At 43.5% G+C, this 13,486-nt stretch overlaps 1 protein-coding gene and 1 long non-coding RNA gene across 2 annotated transcripts in view; one reads left to right on the top strand and one right to left on the bottom strand.

Annotated features, from left to right (window-relative positions):
* Sulf1 (sulfatase 1) overlaps positions 1-13,486 on the bottom strand; it is a 162,673-nt gene that overhangs the window by 89,068 nt on the left and 60,119 nt on the right. The window lies entirely within an intron of this gene.
* LOC120102810 (uncharacterized) lies at positions 2,448-5,763 on the top strand. The gene is made up of 3 exons (XR_005504568.2): positions 2,448-2,962; positions 4,963-5,126; positions 5,647-5,763. It is a non-coding gene; the product is annotated as an uncharacterized LOC120102810 (long non-coding RNA).

Consider the following 13,486-nt stretch of genomic DNA (forward strand, 5'->3'; position numbering starts at 1 on the left):
CGTTCATTACTCTCTTGAAGGCATTCTTTGTAAGTTTGCCTCCCTGGGAGAACTTCGGAGTTTTGTTTTCAAATACATGTTTGGTGATAGGTACCCTTGCTTTACTGAGGCAACAGTTAAAATGTTATCTTCCCTTTCTACATTCTTTTCCTTCCTTCCTTCCTTCCTTCCTCCCTTCCTTCCTTCCTTCCTTCCTTCCTTCCTTCCTTCCTTCCTTCCTTCCTTCCTTCCTTCCTGTGTGTGACACAGTCACAATAGCTGATTGAAAAAATTACCTCACTAAGGCCAAGTCTGTATTTCCATTTTCTCATGAGAGAAGTAATAGCCAGTCTTGGATCAGTGTGCTAACATAATCTAGTGTTACAGAAGGCAAAAACACTTCTGTTACTTGTACTGCTTTGGTTTCTCTGGGGAAGAGATAGATCTAGTCATCTATCCTGCTTTTCAATGGAAATGTCAGGTCATTCTTCCCCGAGACTAGCTTAGCTCTCCTCCCATGGATCGATGGTGAATTTTACCTTTCTACTTGCATGTACATAGATGACAGATGTTGACATTGACAAAGCCAGTAAAAATGTACAAACCTGCAACCTTTCTCATTTCTTCCCTACTGACTCTACCCCTCCCAACATCCTGCTCAATTGTTTTCTGTTTCTCTTTTCCAGAGACACATACTTACTTGCTTCTTCCTTTCACCCTCCCATGAAATCTTTAGTGGTGTCATGTAGAAAAGGCTAAATGTTTACGTGAGTCAACACACACTTTCAGTCCCTACTAATCTGGCTAAATTAAGAGGGACCATGCTGGGCATGATGACACAAATCTTTCATCCCAGAATTCAGGAGGCAGTTGCAGGCAGAGCTCTGTGAATCTAAGACTAGCAAAGTCCTCATAGTGAGTGAGACCGTGTCTCAAATCAAACGGACAATCAGACAGACTGATAGGCAGACAAGCACATGACTCTTAGGAAGGTGTCGGTATATGCCTTACGTGTCTCCCACAGGCGTTGGAGCTTTGATCACTAGCTGTCATGCTCTGGGAAGTTATGGAATCTATGGTGAGAGGATGGTAGGTCACTGGAGCCGTGACCTCTGAATCGAGTTGGGATCCCAACCCTTTACTTTCTGCTGCCAAGAGGCGAACACTCCTTTTTCAACACAGTCTTGCCCTGACAAACCGTCGCCATGCATGTCCCATGCAGTAGGCAGATCATGAACCTCTGAAATCAGGAGACTAAGGATCTTTCTTCCCGAAGGCTCTGGGTGCAGCTCAGAGGGAGGAACTCAGCACGGGAGAGTACCTGGCTTCAATCCACAGCCTTAAAAAACAGGCAAAGAAAACAAATAATATTTCATTCATCCAGGCACTAAGGCACTCTTCCATGCTGACGTAACCGTGTTTTTCTCTGCTCAAACTCCAATGCCTTCTCACCTTTGGCTCTCGTGTTAAAACACTTATGGTTGGAAGAATTTCCTGATATTTGGCCAACGAATTTCACCTCCACTAAAATGATGGGTTCTTTATGGTGTGCCAAAAAAGTTTAGACTTCAGTAAACGTTTCTTTAACTTCTTTCTGTCTCTTAAGTATCTATCTCAACTCCGTAGAAACTCTGTGTTCCTTCTCTGGACTCTTGGGACTGCCTGTGCAGTCCTCCGCCAATGGACAACCTGTTCCTCTCTGAAGGTCACTTGGAATCTGGAAGCAAGCTTCGTGAACTCTACCGCAGTAAAACCCTGGCCTAGGTGGCGATATACCATCTTTTAGGGTTAGTTCCTTGTCCTAATTGTAATGTGTTTTGAAAAGTAAGTTGACTGCTCAGAGAGGGTAGGACTCAGCAGGAGAGCACTCGCTCAGCATGCGCGAGGTCGGGTACCAGCATCACAAGGAACAAAATGAATTGACTACGTCAGCCTTTCATGCTTGTCGGTTTTTAAGCTCCTGAAGACAAGATCTTTTCTTATTTGCATATCATTGTAGGCTGTGAGAAGATTGGGACATTTAAATACTTTTTCAAATAGCATGAGATCTTTCATCTTTAGAAGTCTTTTTCTTTTCTCACTGAGCCTCAAATTCAAGACGATTGCATTCAGTAGAAAGAAAAAGAGAAAGGAAGGAAGAAAGGAAGGAAGGAAGGAAGGAAGGAAGGAAGGAAGAAAGAAAGAAAGAAAGAGAGAGAGGAAGGAAGGAAGGAAGGAAGGAAGGAAGGAGAGAAAATGAGCAAGTCGAATTTTATTATCAATCATACTGAAAGCCATTTCTTAACTTTTAAACTGTCCTCTCCCTGAGCAATTGCTAAGGTATTTGATTCAGAAGCAGTCTCTCGGCCTTCCAGAATGTAGGGTGTCGGCTGAGGTGCCAGGGCAGAAGGAGGACCTCACTTCCATTGTCGTCTTTCCAAAGCCTGCCCGGATGTCGTGAGGTATCCAGCTGCAGGGTTAAAGCTGGCTGCTGCTGTTTTGGAGACAAATTCAAGCTCACAGAGAAACAGATTTGTTCTTCTGGTCTCATGCTCTATCTCTTGTTTCCAAGCTCCTCTCCAAAGACACACGCCTCAGCGTCCCACCCTTCCCTCCTAGACGGGTACTTGCAGAACTCATGCAACACCCTGTGTCGAGCTGGGGTGGACTCTTGAGCGACATCTTTGGATTGGGGCTCTGGCCTGAGTGTATTAGCAGCCTGAAGCTAGAATTCTTTAACCTTTAGAGTCATGGAGAGCACTAGTTCACAAACCTGCTGGAGGGTTTTGTTGCCTGACATCTTGTTAGAAGATGAACGAGAAGCATAGGCCTTTGCCAACAGTTGGAGGGTTAAAAGAAGAAAGAAAGCAAGGGGAAACCATACAAGAGCAAGCTGAACAGGCATTTACAGAAGAAGAAGAAGAGGAAGAGGAGGAAGAGGAGGAGGAGGAGGAGGAGGAAGAGGAGGAGGAGGAGGAAAAGAGGAGGCTGGAGAAATAACTCAGTAAGTGCTTCAAGAGTATCCCATTCAAGTTTGAGGACTTAAATTCAATCCCAAACACCCGTATGCTGAGCATACTAGTGGCACATGCTTTAATCCCAGCATTTGGGAGGCAGAGGTATCAGATATCTGAGGTCAAGGTCAGCCTGGTCTGCAGAACAAGTTCCAGGACAGCCAGGACTACACACAGAAATCCTGTGTTTGGAGAGGGAGAGAGGGGAGGGAAAGGAGGGAGGGAGAGAGAGAGAGAGAGGAGGGGGGGAGGGAGGGAGGGAGGGAGGGAGGGAGAGAGAGAGAGAGAGAGAGAGAGAGAGAGAGAGAGAGAGAGAGAGAGAGATTATGTTACCTTTAACATCAAGGGTTAGATTAACCTCAAGGTAGAAGCTTCTGGAATGACTCACTCTTGAAGTACCCCTCTGACGCCCACATTCATCCCGAGAGAGGGAAAAGCTGGGTATTTGTATCTCCACTTAACAGGGATTCCCAGAAGGTGTATAGGGAGTCACACATAGCTAATGACACTTTCTCTCAATAGTGCTTCATTCCATAGGCTCCTAGGATGAGCCATTAAGAGAAGCCTTTGATGCACGTAGCTATGGATACCCTGGGGATAAGAAGCAGCTTTCAGCTAGGGTATTAACTAACATTCATTCAACAAACCTCTCAGGAGCCTTACTGTGTATGCCAAAGGTTGTGAGGAATGCACAGACATCAAGTGTCTGCACCTGCTTTGGGAGCTAATAGCCTTCCTTCTCCAGAGAAACAGAGAAGATGAGCTTGAGAAGTACGTTCATCCCCTCCTTTCTCAAGTGCTCTTAAAGACGGGCACAGGGCAGTATGAAGCACAGCCTCTAATGACAAAACCTGATGTGACCTGGCACAGAGCATTAACTGAAAGTGTAGGACTGTTTCCTCCATGTTTTACCCAGAGGAACTAAAGGTCTTTTCTTCCCAAGGTGACACACTTGGTAAGTAGGTGCAGGACTAGCCAGGCAGTTCAGACAGTCACATGCTGGGCCCCTTCCCAAGAAGCCTCTCAACATCCCTGGAGTACCAGGCTGGGTAGGAGGGGCTTTCCACCATCACACCAGGGTTTTCAGCCCCACCTTCTCTGTGTTGTTTCTGTGGCTTGTGAGTCTGGCATTCTGGTTTAAATGTGTTTTGCTTTACGAAGAGAAGTTGGTGAATGGTGAATGGACTCCTAGAAAAACATCTGTGGAAGTCTATGTTTTGTAGCTCCGTCCTGTGTTTAAAAAAATGTTTTAGAGGCAGAATCTCAGTGTAGAGGCCAGGTTAGCCACACACACACACACACACACACACACACACACACACACACACACACACGGAGACTGTACCATATAGGAAATAGGTACAGTGAGTCCCTAACTGGTGACACGCTGTGTACAAAGCACATGGGCACTGATGCTAGGAGGGTTTAGATGTTATGAGACATGGATGTTAAGCTAGTCAATGTTTTTAGTAAGAAGGAATGGTTAGGAGGAGCTGGTAGTGAGAGCAGGGACCTGCTGTCACGGGATGAGAGCAGTTCCCTGGCAGTTGCATGTGTGTCTTAGTATCTGTTCCCCTTTGGCTTTTCAGTTAGAATCCTCATCATATCTAAGCCAACCAGCTATTTCTGCTGTATTTGTATTTCTATTGTGTTTGTAGGACTATGAGGCTAGCACCTTAGAGATGATAATGCAGGAGAGGAAAATGCTAGCATCTGCCTTTTGCCTGTGCATTGGTCATACTCCTTTGTAGCTGTTGCTGATTTTTATTTACTTACTTTTGTTTGTAGTAGGAGGGCATGCATGTAGCTATGTTGCCCAAGCTGGCTCTCCAGGGATGTGTGCCCCTTACCTGGCTTTCAGATTTTGTTTTGTGAGGACCATTTGTTTCCTTTTGGTATTCAATGTTCTTGAAATCCCCACGTCTCTCCCCAACTCCCACTTCATATTGAAACATGACTCATGGTAAATTTGCCTCTTATTTCCCAGCAGAAGTGACAGCTTCAAAGGCTGATAAATGCCCACAGCTGGATCACTCCGGACCAGTGAGATTTACTCCCGAGGCTTTGGTGTCTGTGTGGTGGAGCATGCCAATTCTCTCTTCTCGATTCATCTAAAGCTGGGAGGAAGTGAGACTGGAGATGCAGTAGCCACAGGTAAACACAGGAACATAGACTTGGGGCTTCCCGTGGCTGCCATCCAGGAGATTCAGAGAACACAGAACAGGTGCCTTTGCTGAGCTCCAGCATGGGCCCTAAGGGCAGTACGTCCTATTCCTTGGTATTTTCACCACTAAACCCAAACATGGGTTCTCTGTGGCCTAGGGTGATTTGGACTGAAATTTTTTTCATCCAAATAAATTCTAAATATATATTATTCACTTATTTCTACATAGCAATAGACTATATTGGCCACATTAATTTAGTTTTAATTTTTGTTGTGTGGTTGAAGGGAGCTGTGTATTTCTAATCTTCATGCCCTTCAAATGAATGATTTAAAAATTCTCACTCGTGTAACTATGGACTGATGACTTTTCTTAGGGCTATTTTAAAATGCAATTCTTTTAAAAATATGTGTGGCCTTGATTTTATCAACGTAACAGGCCTGAGAAATATGTGGTCTAATGAACTTTGCAAATTGCCTCGGTATGCTACTCTCTTGACTCATTTTCTTAAGCCTCAGGTGAATGGGGAAATGCAGCTACACACAAGTTACTCGTTTGTCAAGGAGGTGCATTTTATGACACATAGAAGATCAAAGAACTCCATCAGTATTTCTTCTGAATTGGTAAGAAACTGGGGAAAGGAACAGGATATAACATCCCTGCCTTCCTTGGAAGAAATACTAGATATTATAAAACTGTATGCCTGGTTAGGTCTCCAGAGACACATCCCCATTCTTGTTGGCATCAAGTGGACCAAGATGCATTTCTTTTTACACACACACACACACACACACACACACACACACACACACACACACACACACATTTCTCGAAGATGAAGCTAATCAAGATCATCCAGAAAAAGAAACCTTGCCTCAGAACCATTTAACACTTTTAAAAGACTATCTCAAACAGTGGTTTGGCTCTAAAGATATTTAAACACATCACTTAAATGTTCCCGAATTTTCCTGGTTTCGTCTGGTCTTTAGAGATTGTCTATTTAATTAGCAGCTGCTTCCTGCCAGAATCGCAAGCAAGCAGACCTCAGAGCTCAGTAACAACTGAAGATGTAATAGTGGAAGTGCTTGGCCTCCACGTGATCTTCCATCACGAAAGACTCAGTAATGGCGCCAACACACATTGCCCCACCCATCCACAGCGCCTGCCTCATTCTCCTCCAGGCCAGGGTTTCTGTCAATATTATAACCACTTGGAATAAAACTCCTTCAAACCACACAAAATGGTTGACTTTGAAAACCACTCTTGCAAATACTTTCTCTGAGCCTGTTGTTTGCCTTTAATTTAAACCTTTTGTTTTCTTTTTTTTTGTTTCTTTGTTTCTTTCTTTTCCTTCCTCCCTCCCTCCCTCCCTCCCTCCCTCCCTCCCTCCCTCCCTCCCTCCCTCCCTTCCTTCTTTCCCTCCTTCCTTCCTTCCTTCCTTTTGTGGGAGTGGAGGTTGGGTCTGTTCCTAAGAAATCTTTAATTTTAATGTTACAGTAGAGACAAACTGAAGAAATAAATAAACACATTCTTTCCAACTTGTTCGATTTTGGAAAGAGTAACCCAAATGTCTTAGGAGCTGGACACTACCATTCTGCATTTGTCTACAGCCTCTGGCCAGGCTAGGACTGAGGGTCCAGAGACCAATATTTCAAGAGTTTTTGTAAACAATGGTACACACAGAAGACTGGAGTATGGAAAATAAGGGGCGAGCAAATGTTCTTAATCACTCCAACCTAGGTTCTAATTCATAACCATGTTATTACTATTAGATCCTGAGTCATCAGTTTGCATCTGTGGCCAAGCCAGCTCAGTCAGTCAACAGGTCCTCCAGGGCAGGAGTGAGGATTGAAAAGAAAAAAGACAGTTAGACAAACCATAACCTGACTCTAGCCATTTCTGAGGCAGAAGCTGATGTTTTATTTTCCAATCTGCTTTTATACCACTTTAATTGCATGCAGAATGATAGGATCAGTTTTGAGTTGAGAAAGAAGCAAGGTGATAAACCAAATCCTGTAGACACCTTTCTAGGGGTTGTTCAGGATGAGCAAGACAAAAGGACTGTCACACATGCTTCCCCTGAGCCTGCTCTGAGCTTTGCATTAAATACAAATGTTCTTAATCAGGGCCCATTTCCTGAGCCCAAAGCCCAAAGCCAGATTTCTGCCCTGGGCTTCTTTCTTTTGTGCTGGTAATGTCAAATTCCTACCAAGTGTCTAGAAGTGAAGCAAGTGTCCCCAAAAACGCTCTCTACACATCTGTAAATTTTATATACATTCAAAGCTATTCTAATTAGAAATAAACTTAGGGTGGTCAAAGGACAAAGGTGTGGTTAGCTGTTTGGATTTGTTTCCCTTCCATCTATTGACTGGTTTGTGGTGCTGGGGATTGAACCTAAGGTCTTACATATACTAGTCAAGAGCCTTACCACTAAGTCATATTCCTAGACTGTATTAGTTTGCTTTTATACTCCCTTTTCTTTCCTCTCCCTCTCCCTCCCTTTCTATAACTGCAGAATGCATCTAAGGCTCACACTGTGCATTGTCTTCTTTTAGAGAGAGCTGGAGACATCTGTTCCTTCTGGTTTTAAGAGCAAATTTTCCCAAGAGTTAATAGAAGCAGAGAGGAATTGGTTATTTTAGGAGGGGCCACTGACCTATTCTTTGCAATGCTAATGGAGCTATTGTTTGCCTGTCACTGACCAGAATGCTAATACACATGACTGTCCTAAAGAATTGAAGAATTTTCCCCTCAAAATATTGAAAATTCTTTTAAGACCCAGGAAGGATTAAACTTTTTGCATGTGCCTATTTGTTTAGAAGCAAGTATCTAAGAGATGCTCACGAAACATATAAACATGTTTCATTGAAGTGATATAAAGTATGTGGTTATATGAAAGACTTTGAGGGTAATTCTTAATTGAAAGGAGGGGACGGAGAGATGGCTCAGAGGTTAAGAGCTCTGGATGCTCTTGCAGAAGGCCTGTATTTGATTCCCAGCACAGTGGCTCATGGCCATCTGTAATTACTGTTCTATGAGATCTGATGCCCTCTTCTGACCTCCACAGGGACCAGACATACATGGAGGACAGACATAGTGCGTGCAAAACACTCATACACTAAAAATAAATAAAAGATATATAATTAAAAGTAAAAGTAAAAGAAAATGCAAATTTAATGGAAAACTGACTGTAACGGGGTTGGTCCTCAATGTTTTCGACTCAGAGAAATACGTTCTTTTTTCCTATACTAGCCTCACCCTCTGTCCCTGGAATCGCATCAAAGCTGTGAGTGAACCAATCAAAGCCATCAGCTAGAGCCTGACACTTCTGGAGAACACTTCTGGCAAGGATGTGAACTCTCTCTCAACTGGCCCCAGTGATTTAAGGGTGGCAATGCATTTAATCAGCTTAGAGCAGGCTCTCTTTCCTGTTATGGTGCCCAGCTATGGAACCATTACATAAACAGAAGTGAAGAGGGAAATGGTCTAAGTGGCAATTATGAGAAAGACAAAGAGAGAGGGTTGTGATTATAAGGGGTGCACATTTGTAAAGCGATTCTAAGACAAAAACAAAAAGCATAAATATTCCTCTATGATCAAATGAGAATGTAGCCATGATGCCCCTGTGCAGGTCTCTTTCATTCAGCACAGCACCAGCTTCTCAGTTCCCACTTTAATCACTGTCATCTGAAGTAAAAGATGCACGTGTAGTCGCAGAGATGGATGTTTGGGGGAGAGCAATGAGCACGATATGGTTTAACTAAATTCTGTCTTCTAAGTCACGAGCACTAGCTTATGTGCTCACAGAGGGGTTGAGCAGAGTTGGCTGTGCTGACTCCCGGGCAAAGGTTCAAGCTGTCAAACAGGGCACTTGGCTTCTTGATTCATCGAGAGCAACTGGAAACGGCATTGGATAGTTCTTGTGTGTGAGGTTACCGGCAAAAAGTGATGGCAGGACAGACATTACCATACACTGATAAGCAAGTTTAAAGTTTCTGGAGATTTCCGTTTCGTCATTGACAAGACTGAGCCTTGGGGCTGGAGACCTGCCTCAGTGGGTAACACATAAGCACCTGTTCTTGGAGAGGACCTGGGTTTGGTTCCTCAGCACACACATGACAGCTCACAACCGTTCATAACTCTAGTGCCTGGGGATCTAATGCTCTTATCTGTCCTCCATGGACACCAGGCATCCACATGGTAGACATACAGACACACACACAGACACACACCCCCCCTACACACACACACGCACACACACGCACACATACACCATGAGTGTGCACAGGAAAAACATGTAAAATAAATCTAAGAATTTTCTAGATAATTTTAATTATCTATAAGGCTCAGTGAATAGAAGGGACCGTCTATTGTGAATTAGATTTTGTGCAGATAATTTGCTCATTAATATGTATTTGAGAAGTATTTATCAAATAAACGAATATGGTGACAGTGTCTGCATAACACCTACAGGCTGACCCGCCGTTCAACATCACAGTCACAGAAGAGCAAGTGGACAACTGAATCTGGGAATCTATCACAGTTTTTCAGCTAGAGCTTCCTTGGGACAGACACTGATGCCCACAGCCAGTGACCACTGTTACTGAATATAATATAGCAGACGTTTCATCTCTCTTGAGCTTGTACCAAAGCAGAGCTATCATTCCAACTCATGAAATAAAACCACTGGTAAACTGAAGGTACCGTAGGCAGCCCCCAGTGTGGTTCCCAGGGAACAATACCTCCATGTTTCTATAGCTTTGCAGAGTATCATCGGATACAGACAATGGCTGTACTGTGGAAGACGTGATACAACTTAGTTTTGGAAGGGAAGTCCTAACAAACTTTATGGTCTCTGTCTTATTCTCTTGGGTCACCCACTCTGGAGGAAATGCTGCCATGAGGAGACCAAGTGGAGAAGTTATACAGCAAGGAAATGAGGCATCCTGTGAACAGCCAGCACCACCTCATCAACTCTTGGAGTGATCCATTTTGGGGGTTCTGGATTTCTGTTTCTTTGAGATAGGGTCTTGTTATGTAGGCCAGGCCAGCCTCAAACTTGAAATCCCCTGTGTACTGAGATGACAACTGTATGCCATCAAACCCAGCTTGGGGTAAATGACCTCAGAGGGTCCTCCTGCTCAGCCAACCCTCTAACACTGCTCTACACCTTGGACTATATTCTCAAAGACTCTGAACTAGAACCATCTAATTATGAGCTATTCACAATTTTTTGACTTTGTAAGTTTTTGGACAACCTTTGTAAGGGGTACCAGATGATCAATGTTTATTGCTATCTTTGGACTTAGTGGTTATGTAGATCATACAATAAACCTTTGACAAACATCAATCTCTTGAGTGCAAAGAAACTTCTTAATGGTTCTCTCAGAAGAAAGAAGTTCCATGCTTCTCTTCTTACATTAGCAAGGAGCATGGTGGTTTGTTGACCCACAGGATTTGGGAGGTCTGAAAACCTGGGGTCCGGTGTTGGCTTGGCCACTTGCTAGCAGCTGTGAGACTTTGGATGAGTTAACCTTTCTGAATCCCAGTTTCATTATTAGTAAGTTAGGTGATAGTGCCTAGCTCCTGGGATTTGTTGGTTCTAAATGACCAGCATATGCAAAGTGTTAGGTGTCCAGCTGGCTCATGGGATGTCCCAGCTGAGTATTATTTTTATTCTTTATTTTGACAGCCTCAACTATTTTAACACCATGGTGGTTTCTGTGTTTTGAAGACCTCTGAATGCATGTCCCCTTCATCTAACAACTCACCCAGCGTCCAGCTTGACTCTGAAACTTGAAACAGACAAGAAGGAACTAGTTGGATAACTTGTGGTTCCTCAGCTGTCTTATTGTTTCTGTTTCTCCAGCTGTGATTATGTCACACCAGGGTGAAGAGCTCAGAAGCCACACACTGATGACCTCCCTTCCTTCCCATGACTGCACACCACCCTGCTTTGTTTGAGTCACATGACTAGCTAAGTCTTTATTCTATGAGTTATATCCCCAAGTTGTTTGTTTGTTTGTTTGTTTTAGTCAAATTTTGTATCATCAGATATTCTGGTTGTCTTCTCAGGGCTTACAAGTCTAGGATTAAGAAAAATTTACTTCTGTGGCAGTAAATCGAGAGTCATTCCAGCTGAAAAGCTTAGTACTGAGATTTTAGGAATTTGCCTTCATTTCCCTCTTCCCTTGTGAGAGAAAAAAATCAGAATCCACTCACTATCTCTCATTTCCATCCCTATGTGGTCAGAGGAGGGACTGTCCCATGTCACAGGAATGGCTGAGCTAGGGGGAGGGGTAGTCTTAGCACACTTACATCCACTTTGTTCTGTCTGGTGAGCAAAACCAGAATCAAACAGCTGGTGGTTTTGTCAAAAAACTCCCTGAAAAATTCTGAACTCTGCACTTCTAAGGTCAGGAGGCAGTGTACTATAAAGGTCATGTAGGGGCAGAGGTCAAGAGGGTTGAAAAGGGTTAGAGAATGGCAGAGGCTGCAGGCATAAAGGAGTTGCTGGGAAAGCAAGAAACAAGCCAGATACAACACACTTAAAATTCTTAACCTTAAAATAAAATCCTTGAAAAGATAGATTTCCTTCAGTTTGAGGCAAGGTATTGAGGAAAGTGTAGGAGAAAATTTTAATGTCCCATCAAGTTACCTATCACCGCATCGTTTTCTGCTTTGTCCTTCCTCTGGGGAAACTTGTTAATTAACCAGCTTATTTCCTTGTTTCCTTATTATTGCTGTGCTTTGGAGAGAACCCACAGCCCTTCATATGCAAAGCAAGTGCCCTTCCACCAAGTAACATCCATAATCCAGGATTTTGTTATTTAAGCATCATTTCCTCTGAAATTCTAAAGGAGAAAGGAATCTAAAGTGTATGTATACATGTGAACACACACACACACACACACACACACACACACACACACACACTCTGCCACACGTGTGCTCACACACAGAAATCACACAGCACAATCCTCATTTATTGTTAAACCTGTAATATAGTATAAATGATGGCTGCTTAATTTCCACTGACTCTGTCTGTCTTCTGTCTGTCTGTGTGTCCATCTTTCCACATAATCTTTATTTACTATAAAGCACCATGGGGAGAAATGCTGGCTGTGAAGACAGCTGCAGCCCTGGGTTCTGCAGAAGTGATATTTGAAGGAAATTAAAGCTCACGCCTGCTTAGCCCCTAAGCTGCCCAGAAGTCCCTGCTGACTCCATCACACTGGCCAGCCTGTATCTTTGAGTGTAGAGGTGGAATTTCATCCCCTCTGCAGAACCTTGGTACTTGCTGACCTCTGCATCTTCCCTCTGGCTGCACTGGACACTTGTCTTATCCATTTCACTTGTCTCTCAATGACACGAGACGGTAAGAGTTTTGTTGTATTCTTTTGGTTTCTGCCTGAAGGCTTTTGATGGGACAATCACTTAGCTAGAATTTTTGTTTTCCTATTGTAATATTCTCTTTGCAATTTTTTAGACACAATTACATGATGATAATACAATGACAAAGCTCAAAAGTCAAGCTCTGCACTTTGGGGTTTACGATGCCTATGCTGAAGCAACCTCAATAAAGAAGACAGCTGTCAGCAAACACGAGGAGGAGGCCAGGGCATGGAGACACTAGCAGAAGATGAACAGGGATTATTGGCACAAGTCTATCACTGCTTAAAACTGTTTTGAACTAGTCTACAGACACACAAGTCTGTTATTACTTTTTTTTTTCACTAGCTTTCTTGTGAAGCGAACCTAATAGCTGGTGTAAAATTCAGGTAGGCTCTCAATGGGCTACTTGGAACGGATGTGTTGAAATGGAAACATAAAAAGTTTGTCAGCTCTGAACTCTATGAGCTAAATACCAACCTGCCAAGCAAGCCGTGCTCACTGGGGCAACAGTAGCAATATTGCTATGGGCTGGATTTGATTCCCACTCCACAGGAAAGAAACCATGCCTGCTACTGTAAATCTGATAAAGACCCATGGCTGGGAGGTAATAACGCCTAGGGAGTGATACAGAACTCTTGTTTAGGTGAGCCGATAGAGCAAGCCGGGAGATGCTTGCGGCTCAGTTATTAAGGTGCTTGAACCTAAGCCTGACAACCTGGGTTTGACCCCCGGGGAGCCACATGATGGTAGTTGTTTTTTGGCTTCCGCACATGAATTGAGGCACCCATGGACTCACATCTCAGGACTGTAAGGGCAGGAAGATAAGGAAAAAGCTGTTAAATGTTATTTTCTAGACAAGACACAACTCTAGCAATCATGAAGCCACAGCTGCTGTGCTTGTCCATACTCACACTTGGGCAAGACTGGGCCTTAGTAGTCAGACATGGACGGAAGAGC

This window comes from Rattus norvegicus, chromosome 5, assembly GCF_036323735.1.
Source record: "Rattus norvegicus strain BN/NHsdMcwi chromosome 5, GRCr8, whole genome shotgun sequence".
Lineage (NCBI taxonomy): Eukaryota > Metazoa > Chordata > Mammalia > Rodentia > Muridae > Rattus > Rattus norvegicus.